This window comes from Rhodamnia argentea, chromosome 7 (assembly GCF_020921035.1).
Source record: "Rhodamnia argentea isolate NSW1041297 chromosome 7, ASM2092103v1, whole genome shotgun sequence".
Lineage (NCBI taxonomy): Eukaryota > Viridiplantae > Streptophyta > Magnoliopsida > Myrtales > Myrtaceae > Rhodamnia > Rhodamnia argentea.
Genome location: NC_063156.1, coordinates 17,195,427 through 17,209,946, shown reverse-complemented (window position 1 = coordinate 17,209,946; position 14,520 = coordinate 17,195,427).

The following is a 14,520-nucleotide window of genomic DNA, read 5'->3' as shown; positions in this document are numbered from 1 at the left end:
TATGCCAATTGATTTGAAATGTATGAAAACATAGGGGAACGGTCCAATTTTACCATGAAAGTCCCTCAATTAAAAGTAATTTCAAAATTGGGCAAATTGAGGGACTAAATTGCAAACATTTTGGGGATTTGGCCTAATTCGTGCAATTCTTGCAATTGTGGGTGTAATTGATCAAATTGAAGTTCAAAGGGGCTGCAATTGAATGTCTAGACTTAAAATGTGCAAAAATTGCAAATAAAAAGACTCAATTGGTATTTTTTATGCAAATTCAACCTTAGGCATTGTGAAGAAACACCTAAAATTGAACTTAATTTTCAATTTTTCTTGAGGTCAATATGGAAAGGGAATTAAAAGAGAAATATTGGACATTTTTCTGTATTTTTGTGACCTCGAAAAGTATTTTTTATGAATTTTCAAGTATTTTCCTATTTTCCGAAAATATTAAAAAAATGCGAAAAATATGAAAAATTATTTTTTGTTCCAAATTGGTTCCTTAAGCTTGGCCAAGGCTTCCAATGTTGATTTTTTAATTTTTTAATTTTTTTGTGAATTTTTAGTGAATTTTGGAAAATAAACTAAAGGAAAACTGACTAAAAATTCGGGTGTCAACAATTGCCCCTCTTTGAAAGTAATCTCGGTTAGAGGTTGCTTTCAAAGACAAGGTGACACCTGGATCCTTAATCGACCCCGCTGGGGAAAAATCTAAAAAACTAGTCTTGACATCCAATTGCCTTTCCTTCGCTGTCTAAAGCTCTGACTCCGTGGGGAATTATTTCCAATTTATGCTCATTTCATATGAAATAGAGATGAGAAGAGAGAGAGACTTACCCGTAGCTCACCTGTCTATGGTTTGGGATTTGTTGATCCGAGGTTGAAAAGTCGAGTGTACGGAATTACCTGTGGACGGTTTGGCGCGATTTTGCAATGGTCAGCGTCCGTCTGGTGTCGAGTGGTGATTTGAAGATTTGTGGGGAAGGTTCACCCTTGTAACAAAGGGGTTTTACCTATTCAAAATGGGTTTGACTATCCACTAGGGATTCATCATTTAAAAAGGGGCAGATCGGCTTTCATCTCTCCAACTACTCACCGTTCGAGGGGGAGGTTCACCCTTGTAACAAAGGGGTTTCACCTATTTAAAAGAGATTGGCTATCCTCCATGCGGGGACTCACCATCTAAAAAAGCGGATCGGCTTTCGTCTCTCCAGCTACTCACCGTTCGAGGGGGGGTTCACCCTTATAACAAAGGGGTTTCACCTATTTAAAAGAGATTGGCTATCCTCCATGCGGGGACTCACCATCTAAAAAGCAGATCGGCTTTCGTCTCTCCAACTACTAACCGTCTGAGGGGGAGGTTCACCCTTGTAACAAAGGGGTTTCACCTAATTAAAAGAGATTGGTTATCCTCCATGCGGGGACTCACCATCTAAAAAGCGAGATCGGCTTTCGTCTCTCCAAATTTACTCACCGTCTCGAGGGGGGGAGGTTCACCCTTGTAACAAAGGGGTTTCACCTATTTAAAAGAGATTGGCTATCCTCCATGCGGGGACACACCATCTAAAAAAGCGGATCGGCTTTCGTTTCTCCAGCTACTCACCGTCCGAGGGGGGGGTTCACCCTTGTAACAAAGGGGTTTCACCTATTTAAAAGAGATTGGTTATCCTCCATGCGGGGACTCACCATCTAAAAAGGCAGATCGGCTTTCGTCTCTCCAGCTACTCACCGTCTGAGGGGGGAGGTTCACCCTTGTAACAAAGGGGTTTCACCTATTTAAAAGAGATTGGCTATCCTCCATGCGGGGACTCACCATCTAAAAAGCAGATCGGCTTTCGTCTCTCCAGCTACTAACCGTGCGAAGGGGTGGTTCACCCTTGTAACAAAGGGGTTTCACCTATTTAAAAGAGATTGGCTATCCTCCATGCGAGGACTCACCATCTAAAAAGCAGATCGGCTTTCGTCTCTCCGGCTACTCACCGTCCGAGAGGGTGCCATCCGAGGACCTAGGTTGACTAGTGTACCTACAGAGCTCAAACCCTATTTCAAATTTTCTAAAAAGCAGATCGGTTTTCGTCTCTCCAGCTACTAACCGTCCGAGAGGGTGCCATCCGAGGACCTAGGTTGACTAGTGTACCTACTGAGCTCAAACCCTATTTCAAATTTTCTAAAAAGCAGATCGGTTTTCGTCTCTCCAGCTACTAACCGTCCGAGAGGGTGCCATCCGAGGACCTAGGTTAACTAGTGTACCTACTGAGCTCAAACCCTATTTCAAATTTTCTAAAAAGCAGATCGGTTTTCGTCTCTCCAGCTACTAACCGTCCGAGAGGGTGCCATCCGAGGACCTAGGTTGACTAGTGTACCTACAGAGCTCAAACCCTATTTCAAATTTTCAAATAAGCGGATCCGAGGACCTAGGGATGCCAGAAGACCCGCAGAAAATCCAAGTTAATCAAATCTTTAAAATGCAACTTTTCCGAGGATTTGGGGTCACCAGGGAACCCGCAGAAAGTTGAGTCAAATATCATTAGAATGACAATTTTAAGTTCCGGGGAGAAACTTAAGAATTCCGGACAAGGTTTCAAAGTGTATTTGCGAAGGAAATGTATCCAATCACAATTTCAAATTTTTACTGAGGATGGATTCTGAATGACACATCCCGAGTGTTCTACAAAAAAGGTTGTCTTAAAAGTTTTTCAAAAGGGTTTTCCTTCATCCAAGAGGGCTTCTCACCATTTTGGAAAGGCTTTTCTTAAAATTCGAATCTGCTCACGTAAAACCTAACCTTGAGGTTTCGGGATCATTCGAGATGCATACAATCGACTAATCGAGAGAAGGCATTTTAAAGGGACCGTAATTCAGGCCAGGTCAAAAGCTCATCAAAGGATATTTGTTTTGAGGCTTAGAAATGAATTTTGATCCGAAATAGCTTCTTCAGGTCTACAAGTCAAGAACCCCGAAGTCATGATAAGACAGGATCGTACTTACCTCTTTAAGTGGTAGCTTCCTGTATGATTTCTTGCATTAACCTGAAACACCTCTTAGATCAGAAAAGTTTTGGTGACAGGTTGTATCTTGGTTTAAGGTGGGCTCTTTAAGAATGGCCATATTTTCAAAAGAGGGATGAACTTTGGTGATCACCTTGATATTTTTCCAGCATTCATTTGCTTTTGCAATAAATTCACGACCATTTTTTCTTCAATTGACTTTGAGGATTTTCATCTTTTCATCTGGATGATTTTTCCTCAGGATTTTCCCCTTTTCGGGGTGTTCTTTTCATGGGATTTGGCCTTGCTTTTACCAGGCGCTTTGCTTTTTTCAGCCCTTTCATTTCTCGTCATTTTTTGCATTGACTGGTTCTTTCGAGACCAGTATCAAAAATTCTTCCAAATTATGCATTTTGACTCATTGCTAGTTATTCCTTTGTTTTACCCCGGTGCGGGGAGGTGATCACCAACAAGGGTTTAGAAATGAATATTCAAAGGCTCAAATTGGCTCTTCAAAGGGTAAGTGTTTGGGATATAGGAATGAAGTACTTTTCTTCACTTTGAGGTGTTCCAAGTCTCTGCCAGAAATCACCTGAAGCTATCACAAAAAGATCAATGCAGGTTAGCACAATAAAGTCTTACCCGACCTTTTCTCCAAGGGATCATCCAATGAACCTCCAAATATGCCCCAGTGTGGGGTGGTTCTTGACAGGGTTATATTCAGAAAATTCTCCCTTTTGGCTCAGATTGGTTGTCAAGGGATATAAATGTGTGTGGATAATCTTGAAATGGAAATGCCTTTCATCACTTTAATCCATGTAATCACCGCGAATGATCTCTACGTCCCAAAATTAAGCTCTTTCGCTCTATCACTCTCACTCATCACTCAAGTATATCGGGGACGAGTTTGAGGATAATGTTTGCCTCTTTTCATCTGAAGGGTCATTCTCTTGAAAAACTTTCAAAGCATGCCCTTTTATAGAAACTCAGGGCGTTTTCATCAAAATTCATCATTCACAAAAATTTTCATCAAAAAGGGTATTCAAAAGACGTTTCCGAAATCTGAAGGGAATGTCCCTTTGAAAGGGTTTTGTAGCTTCACGAATCCAAAATTTTTTATTTTTTCTTTAAGCATGACAGTGTATGAAAATACTTTGTGAAGGAGGAGGAACTCAAACCTGTCTTCTTCAAATATTGGCTTCCGTTCCTCGTAAAAACAAAAGGAAACAATCAGTTCGAGATATTCAAAATTTTAAGTTCCGAAGCGATTTCTTCCTACCTCCTTCGGATGTCGACTCCCGTTTCCTGTAAAAAACAAAAGGAAACAAATCAGTTAAAGATATTCAAAATTTTAAGTTCCGAAGCGATTTCTTCCTACCTCCTTCGGATGTCAACTTCCGTTTCCCGTAAAAACAAAAGGAAACAAATCGATTAAAGATATTCAAAATTTTCAAATCCCGGAGCGACTCCTTTCTATCTCCTTCGGATGTCAACTTCCGTTTCCTCGTAAAAACAAAAGGAAACGATCGCTTAAAGATGTTCAAAATCTGTAATCCAAAATACCGAGATAACTTCCCTGTTTTGATCGGTTGCTCGCAAAGTTCTTCATGATTCCCAGTCCACCTACAAAATACAGACATATGCAAATGCATGTATGCAAATGTCATGCGAATGCAAAATCTTATGTGACTCAGATATGTCCATCAATCGTTCTGAAGCTCAATTTATTTCAAGGAAAATATCTCTTCACGGCATCCGAATTTACTGGACTTGCCAATTCTTCTCCGTCCATGTTTACAAGTATAAGAGCTCCCCCGGATAAGACTTTCCGAATCACGTAGGGGCCTTCATAATTTGGCGTAAATTTGCCTCCCGGGTGTTGTGCATTTGGGAGTATTTTCTTCACAACTAGCATCCCTGTTTCAAAATTTCTGAGCTTGACCTTGTTGTTAAAAGCTCTGGCCACTTTCTTCTGGTAGCTCTGACCATGACAGATAGCCCTTAATCGTCTTTCATCAATCAAATTTAACTGTTCATGTCTCTGCCGGTTCCACTCCTCTCTGTGAGCTCTACTTGAGACAGAATCCTTAAAGAGGGGATTTCCACCTCTACTGGTAGGACTGCTTCCATACCGTATACTAAAGAGTAGGGAGTTGCCCCGGTTGAAGTACGAATTGAAGTTCGGTAGGCCATGAGAGCATGTGGCAATCTTTCGTGCCAATCTCGATATTTCTCAGCAGTTTTGGCCAATATCTTCTTGATGTTCTTGTTTGCCGCTTCCACGCCTCCATTCATTTGTGGGCGGTAAGGTGAAGAATTAAGGTGTCGTACCTTAAATTGTTCCAATAGTTGATCGACAACCTTGTTGTTCAAATTTGAGCAATTGTCTATAATGATGGCTCTTCGCACTCCATATCTTGAAATAACATCTCGCTTGATAAACTTAGCCACACTATTCGCGGTGACATTGGCATATGAGCTGGCTTCAATCCATTTGGTGAAGTAGTCAATAGCCACCAAAATAAAGCGATGTCCGTTTGAGGCCTTTGGGTTGATAGGGCCAATCATATCAATTCCCCACATGCAGAATGGCCATGGCTCTGACATTTGATGTAGCTCGGTTGGCGGCACATTTATTTTGTCGCCGTATACCCGACATTGATGACAGGATCTAACATGCTGGTTGCAATCCGACTCGATAGTCATCCAAGAATATCCGAGTCTCATGATCTTCTTGGCGAGAAGGTGACCATTCATATGCGGCCCGCACTCTCCTTCATGAATCTCTTTCATAATGAGATTTGCTTCTTTGGAATTCACGCACCTCGGCGGGATTGAGTCAAAGGATCTCTTGTATAGGATCTGTCCGCCGAGGAAAAATTTAGATGCCATCTTGCTTATGTACTTTTTATCTTCCGGTTGACTGTCTGCGGGAATTCACCCTTCAAGAGGTAATTCTTGATGTCATGATACCACGGTTCTTCATCGGGTTCTTCTTCAATGACCATGCAGTATGCAGGTTGCTCCAAGATATCAATCCTTAATGGCTCTATCTCAAGACCATTTTGCACTTGTAACATGGCTGATAAAGTGGCCAGAGCATCTGCGAAGTGATTCTGAGTTCTTGGCGGATATTCGAAAGTGATCTCTTCAAAATGCTGGATCGGCTCCTCGAGGTACTTATGATAAGGAATAAGCTTGGGATCCTTTGTCTTCCACTCCCCTTGAGTTTGTAAAATGATTAGCATGGAATCTCCATATACCAGTAGCTTCTTCACCTTTAATGAGATGGCCAATTGTAATCCTAGTATGCAGGCTTCATATTCAGAAATGTTGTTGGTGCAGGGGAATACCAACTTGGCTGAAACTGGATAATGTTGATCTTCGGGGGATACCAAAACTGCCCCAGTGCACGATCCAGTGAGGTTCACTGCACCGTCAAAGTACATTGTCCATTTGTCTTCAGATATATTCGGGATTTGACCTCCCTTGTTTTGCTCTGAAACGTCCTTAGGAGGGTTCTCGGCTAGCATATCAGCAATTGCTCTTCCTTTGACAGACTTTTGGGGAGAGATTTTGATATCAAACTCTGAAAGCAATATTTGCCATTTAGCCATCTTTCCTAGCAATGTTGGCTTCTCCAAAAGGTATTTGATAGGGTCATTTTCGGTGACCGGTTCTATATGATAGTGCAGCGTATCTTGCCTCAATCCGTGGAGGACCCAAACCAATGCTACGCAAGTCCTTTCCACCGCTGGGTACTTGGCTTCAGATGTTGTAAACTTTTTGCTCAAATAATATATGGCTCGCTCTTTACGATCCTTGGGGTTAGTTTGGGCAAGTAAAGCTCCCAAGGATTCATCATTAACTGTCAGATATAGAGTTAGAGGAATATTAGGGATAGGAGGTACCAAGACTCGAGGCTGTACCAAATATTCCTTGATCTTCTCAAATGCTTGTTGACATTCTGTATCCCATTTGACCTTCGCACCTTTCTTTAGCAACTTGAAGAAGGGTTTTGCCGTTTCTGACGGTTGGGATATGAATCTGGATATATAATTCAATCTTCCCAAGAGACCCCTTACTTCTTTGACAGTAGAGGGAGTCCCTATTTCCCATATAGCTTTGATCTTGAAAGGGTCAATTTCAATACCACGATTGCTCACCACAAACCCTAGCGGTTTTCCGGATCTTGCGCCAAATACGCATTTTGCCGGATTCAACCTAAGATTATACTTTCTCAATCGATCAAATAACTTCTTCAGCACTTTAACATGGTCTTCTCCAGGCTTGGACTTGGCAATCATATCATCCACATAGACCTCGATCTCCTTATGTATCATATCATGAAAAAGGGTCACCATAGCCCTTTGATATGTTGCCCCTGCATTCTTCAATCCAAAGGGCATTACCTTGTAACAGAAGGTTCCCCATTGTGTAGTGAATGAGGTCTTGATTTTATCTTCTTCCTTCAACATAATCTGATTATATCCCCGAGAATCCATCCATAAAGGAGAATAATTCAAAGCCCGCGGTATCGTCGACAAGTACATCAATGTGCGGTAAGGGAAAATCATCTTTGGGACTAGCTTTGTTCAAGTCCCGATAATCCACGCATATTCTAATTCTCCCATCTTTTTTCTTAACTGGTACGATGTTGGCGACCCAATCAGCATATGGGACAACCTCGATAAATCCAACCTTAAGGAGCTTCATCACCTCTTCCTTGATTTTATCTGCCGGTTCAGGATTCATTCTTCCGGGCGATTGATTTATTGGCGTGCAAGAAGGATCCGTGGGCAAAGCATGCTCCACAATTTCACGATCTAGACCCAGCATGTTAGCATATGACCAGGCAAAGATATCTTGATATTCTTTGAGTAATGCCGTCATTCTTAAAACATCTGCTGCAGACAAGTGTCCTCCTATTTTCACTTCCTTAACGCAATCAGAATCCCCCAAATTAATAGTGATAGGTTCTTCAGAAATAGGAGGCTTAGATTCTTCGAAACAATCCCATTCTTTCTTGATATCGCTCACATCAACCTCGTCTATTTCAACTTCACATGCATAATCATCGAGCTGATCTGAGTCACATATTAACCTGTTATGTATGGGTGGGATGACATGCCCGAAATGCACCATGAAAGGTTAGTATTCAAAGATGATAAAATTGAAGGATGCACGATTTCTATCATGAAAACATTTTTCAAATTTCAATTTTTTTAGACAAAGAAAGGAGAACTAGTCCACGATCTTCCGGACATCCTGGTTCTCAAAAGCTATTTAAAACTCTAGATCATATGGCGGATCGGGCCTCAAGTCTCATGGTAGAGTCAATTGTCATCATCGGACCAATCCGTTGCTCCACATGTCCGTAATCAAATTTGTGATGATTTTCATTAATAGATGCAATTAAGAGCAATACAAGATCGCACTTCCTGGATCACAGCATGTGACCCAAGGGGTGCTAAAAAGCGAAAAGCTTCAAAAACAAATGCAGTAATCAAAATGCATTAAAAGATAAAGTTCAGAAAGAGCATTTTACTCGGGGGTGGGGAAATCATCGTCCAGCCACTCAATTATCACGTTCACCCGATTATCCAGGAACGGGTTGAATAAGTCCGGCTATGCATCCTCAGAGATGTCCTCATCTTCCAGCCATTTGCCTCCTTTAGAGAATACCTCGAATAAGGGGTTTAGGAACATCTTCCCTTTGGCCTTCCATGCGTCGGTGCCTATAAAATGGCCACCTTGGCGTTCACGGCGTCCACGGTCTCCATAACACTTGTTTCGACCTCGGCCTCGGCCTGTGTTATTCTTCACTATTCCATTATAACCCGGACCAACCTTGTGGTCATTTGAGCTCAAATTCAAAGGGTTACGGATTCCCCGACCATGTTTCCCTAATCCAAAGACTGGAATAAATCCATTCGAGAGTAGCACTTTCCCCGCCATAGTCGCAGGTCTCGAAAGCTCCGGTGTAGCCACCTTTACATCCGGTGACACGTGCATGACCGATACAATGTCGAAGGTATGATAACTCAGCTCCTCCTCCTTTGAGGGTTCAATGTATGGGACCATCCCTTTTAAAGCAGCTCGATGTCCCGTCTCACCATGGACGGTGATCAACTGACCCTTGACCACAAATTTTAACTTTTGATGCAGAGAGGAAGGTACCGCTCCGGACACATGAATCCACGGTCTTCCCGGGAGCGGGGTGAAGGCGCTTGGAATATCCAACACTTGGAACGGTATAGAGAAAGTTACCGGCCCAATGTCAATGTCCAGCTCAATCTCTCCTACAACATTCTTGGAGACTCCATCAAATGATCGGATGGTGGCCTTGGATGTCTTCACAAAATCTTCATTGATCCCCAAGCTTCTCAAAGTGCTTAGTGGACACAAAGTTAAAAAGCAGAACCGTTATCAATCGGGACGCGAGGAACCTCCTTCCCGTGACACCTCACAGCTATGTAGAGGGCTCTGTTGTGGACTCGCCCTTCTTTCGGGAAATCTTCGTCCGAAAAAGATATCCGATCTTTTAAGAGGATAGCACCTACGAAGTCCCCTAGTTGTACTTCGTTAATGGTCTCTCGAACATGCACCTCATCCAGCACCTTCAAAAGGGCGTCTTTGTGCTTTTCAGAATTTTTGAAGAGATCCAAGAAGGAAATCCGTGCGGGCATCTTCTGCAGTTGGTCAATGACCTCATATTCACCGGTCCTCACGACCAATTGCAACTTCTCAACCTCTTCCGCCGTTGGGACCCTCTTTTCGAAATCCGCTTCTCTCGGGGGATAACACCTTCCGGATCTCATTATGGCGTCGATCTCGCCTGTTCCATAATCCCAATGCACTGCCCTTGAGTTGTACTCTTCCACAGTCGGTAATTTAATCCTCACCGGTATGATCTTTTCCGGTAGTGATTCAGATATTGATGGTTTTTCTAAACTAGAAGTTTCCAACTCCCAGCTATCAATTTTGTTCAAATCAATCACGAAACGAATTGGGGCATCTACCATCCCAATCATTTCATCTTCATGAACATCATCGGGGTTATGTTCTGGACCGGGCTTTACCAGCGTGGCATTTTCTTCATCCAGATCCCTCTGCCTTTCCCTTTTGACTCTTAGGATAATCCCCTCAATTCTCATACCGATCTCCACCAGATGTTGGAATGACGAGTAAGTGTACGCATACATGCGATCAAAGTATTCCGCCGGAAGTGACTTCAGCACGAACTCAAGCATTCCTCTCTCCGACAGCGGCGGTTGCACCATCACAGCGTGCTTCTTCCACCTCCCGGCGAAGAGTTCAAAACTTTCGTCTTCACCTTTTCTGATATTTAGCAAATTGGCCTTAGTGAAATAACCTCTAATTCCAGCTTCAAAGTGGCGTATAAAGTGCTCCGATAAATCTTCCTAGCTCGGGACCCAGTCTAGGTCGATTGAGTGGAACCACACCAGGGCGGGGCCCGTTAAACTATGTCCGAAATTCCGGATCAATGTTTTATCATCTTCATGATGGCCAACCATTTGGCGAAGATAATATGAGATATGCGCCAGAGGACATCCAGCGCCATTATACTTCGTGCGGAAGACTACTCTTGGGTTCACGCCTTGGGGTGGAACATTTCTTGCTTGAGTAAGTGGCGTAATCAGTTCCTTCAAATCATCCATTTTCCTCGACACATCATCTCCTTGCCCTTGCAATAAGGCGACCTTTCGGTTTTGTGTCTCAATGGCTCGCCGCATTTCCAGAATCTGCATGCTCTCTTCTACCGCCATGGTATTCCTTTTGGTCATCAACTGCGACAAATCCGCCACCATGTTTGTCAAATGACGCATGTGCGTCTCCAGATTAGAAAGTCGTATATCGACCTCTCGATTCTCCTGTTCATTCCGAGGGACCGCCTGGTCCTTGACTTCATCGACCGTTCCCACAAATTCTTCACTTTCGGGGTCATCCATTCCTCCCCAACCATCGGGGACTACATCTCCGGAATCAACAAAGAAACTCGGAGGCGCCGAATATAGCACTTTAAAGTTGTAGCCACCACTATCTTCTCCAAGATTATCCACTATCTCGCCCCTCTCTAGGGCCCTTTGCAAAAACCTTCTATCGCCTCGGCGGGCTTTGTCCAGATGAATCTCATATTCGTCTATCTCTTCAACTTCTTGGCCATTTTTGATATTCATCAAATATCCTGAGGGTATTTTCAAAACAGCTCCCCTCGTAGGTTTCATCGCAAATTCTTCGGATAGCATGTCCACCGCCACGTAGGTCCCCTTGAAAGCAACGTCTTCCATTTTTCCTATGACGCCCGGGTTAATCAGCTTTTCCAAGCAAGCTTCCTTTTGTTCCCGAGAAATACTCTCCCCTTCGGGGTATTGCGAGGCCAACGTCAAGACATCCCGCATTTTACCCATATCCACTATGAATTCCAGAACCTCTTCCTCTTCACCTCCAAAGATCGCGTTCACCTCGCGATGCTCGGGTAGCGGATTCTGCTGCACATTTGGTTCAGCTTTATCGAACTCTAGAACTTTTCCATCGATCAATGCTTGCACCTTGAACTTCAAAGCGAGACAGTTGTCCGCGTTATGCCCCCTTTCTCCCATATGGTATATACACGTCTGGGTCTCATCATACCCAGGAAATCTCGGCGGGTGAGCTCTAGGTGGCTCTTTTGCAACTAGGCGGTTTTCCAGAAGCATTGGTAGTAATTTGGATAAGGGTCGGGGTAGTGGGGTGAAAACAATTTGGTTCTTTTTCCTGAATTCCGGTGGTTTGGAAGCGGTCCAGGAGGATGTTCCTTGGGTAGGGATTGAAGGCGAGAAATTTCCGGGCTTTGGCGGGTTAGGGATAAAAGCTACTTCTCCAGTTTGCTCCTTAATATCCCTTCTCAAAGGGTATTGGCGTTTGAAAGGCGCCTCAGGTATCTTCTTTTCTCTTAATGCCCATTCGTGGCGTTCCGCCACCTTGATCAGGTGTGCAAATGTCCGACACCCGGAGGTGTTCAGCTTGTCGAAAAATTCAAATGGAAGGGCCTTGAGAAACAGATCTATTAGTTCTTCTTCCGGGACGGGCGGCTTTACTTGCACAGCCCGTGCTCTCCATCTCTGGGCGTAGGCGCGAACGGCCTCGCTCTTTCCTTTTGTAGTTCTCAGAAGGTCTTCTCTGGTAAGGGCAGTCAAAGTATTAAACTTGTATTGCCGAAGGAACTCATCTGCCAGCTTGTCCCAATCGGCGAGCCTTTCCGGTTCCAATTCAATAAACCACGCCAGGGCTGCCCCAGATAGGCTCTCCCGGAAGGTATTAACCAAGAATGGGATGTTGTCTGAGAATTGCAACATTCGGCGCAAATAATACTTCAAGTGCGCCTTGGGACACCCGGTCCCATTATATCTCCTTACAAAGTCCGGTTCCTTGTAGTCAGCAGGAACCTCTATCTTCGCAAATGGTGCTACTTTGTCGAACCTCGAGAGTTCATAACCTTGACTCGCCAAACACTCTTCAATCTTAGCAAGCCTTTTGATCTCCTCTTCCATTTTGAGGACCTGTTTCTCCTTCTTTTCCAAATCTATCACGACAGGAGGATCCTTAGGCGGTCTCTCCGGATTCAAAGTGGGATTAGCGGCGGGCGCCGGATTAGCGTTTGCTCCATCTGATGGCCCCGCGGGAGCTTGAGAATTAGGGTCGACGGGGTATCTCCCCTGGCTTGCAATCATCATTGCCTTCATCTCCGCCACCATTGTGGCGATCACATTCATTTGGTTTTCCAGATTACCCACACGAGGTGCGAGCTCTTCTTGTTCCATCCTTAATTTGCGCGTTTTGCTACGAGTCCTCGTATTTGTCACTCACCTGTTTTCAGAATATCAAATCAGTATGGGAAATATTAAGGATTGGAGACATTGATCCGTGGTAATTGACTTTTCTATATGTATGCATGAAATGCTCATGAAAGAAATAATATGTGTTTATTACAAATTAGATTGTTCAAAAGCATCCAAAAGATAACAAATATGTAAAATCTAAATGGGGGAATGGATCTATCCAAGTCGGGGACGCTTCCACTCTTCTTGCTCTTCTGATCCATCGGAATCCCACAAGTATGGGTCTTCTCCTTCCGCCGACATCCACTGCTCTGGATCTTCGGGAATGTACGGTTCTACTCCCGGTACATATGGTACTATGTACTCTGGCTCATATGACTCTACTTCTTCAATCCGAGGAGATACGCACTCGGGTACATATGGCTCGACCGTTGATTGGCGATACTCCTTAAACTTCTGGATATACTCTTTGGAGGCCCCGTGAACGTTCATCTCGTCGTCCAAATAGTCCGGCCATTCAACTTGTTGCAGCGGGGAATTCTTCAAAGCGTGAAGAATAAGCTTGATCCGGGCCCGATACAACTCCTTTGTTTCCTTAGTGAGCTTTCCTCGTGTCATATCAAATGAGAAGATCCCAGGACAAACATCCGGTGGTATCTCTTGTAGAACTCCAAATTGCCTCACCACTCGAATGGGGTAATACGCCACAGCGCCGGTACATCCCAATAAGGGAATAGGGTTATCTTCAATACCCGAAATGCGAGCCTCCACAATCTTGGGCCAAGTCAAACGCCACCTAATATGTTCGGGTTTCAAATTGTCTAATAGCTCAACCCACTTTTTGAATGAGTATTTGGGTACAATGGATTGACACTTAAGGAAGGATCTAAGAGGGTAAACGTGCTCATTGATTTCATAGCACCCCACTCGGAGTTGAAAAGTCTTTATATGAGAGGTGAACCACATGTGAAGTAGCCCACTAGACGCTTGAAAAACAGCCTTCTTTGAGGTTTTGGAACGATTTAGGGAAAGGAAGGTCTCAGCTAAGATCATGTACGAATAATCCCAGCGACAACATGCTTGTCTGGCTATATGGGTTATGGAAGGATCAAAAGTAGTTCTAGAAGTTGGGAATAGGACAAATGCAAAGAAAGCCAAGATGAACACCTTTCCCGATTTATGACCGGTTTCGGTGGGTAGAGAGGAATAATTGTCGAAAAGGAACGAGAAGGTGAATTTGTTGGAATTGGATTTGTAAACTTTTTCAATCTCGGAAGTTTTAAGACGGAGAAAACTCGATAACGAACGAGTGGAGTCCATGTCCAAAGGGGGTTGAGTTATACGTTCTTCAAATTTGGCCCCGATAATAGCGGTATACTCCTCAAGCGTAGGGGTTAATTCCAATCCTCGAAAGTTGAATGTCATTGTACGCGCGTCCCATGCCTTGGCTAGTGCTTGAATGAGCGCCGGTTGGTATTCCACTTTGATCAAATCTACAAGTCGTCCCAAACGTCCTTCCACATAGGCTTTATTGACGATGTCGAGGCGATCCCACCATATAGCGAGTTCCTTGCGCGGTATTGGGATGACTTTGATGTCTCCATTCCCCATGATCTAAAAATGCAAAAATGATGATCCTAAAGTCAATTACCACAGTTTAATATGCATATGCATGTAATGTGATGCAAATGTGCTAACCA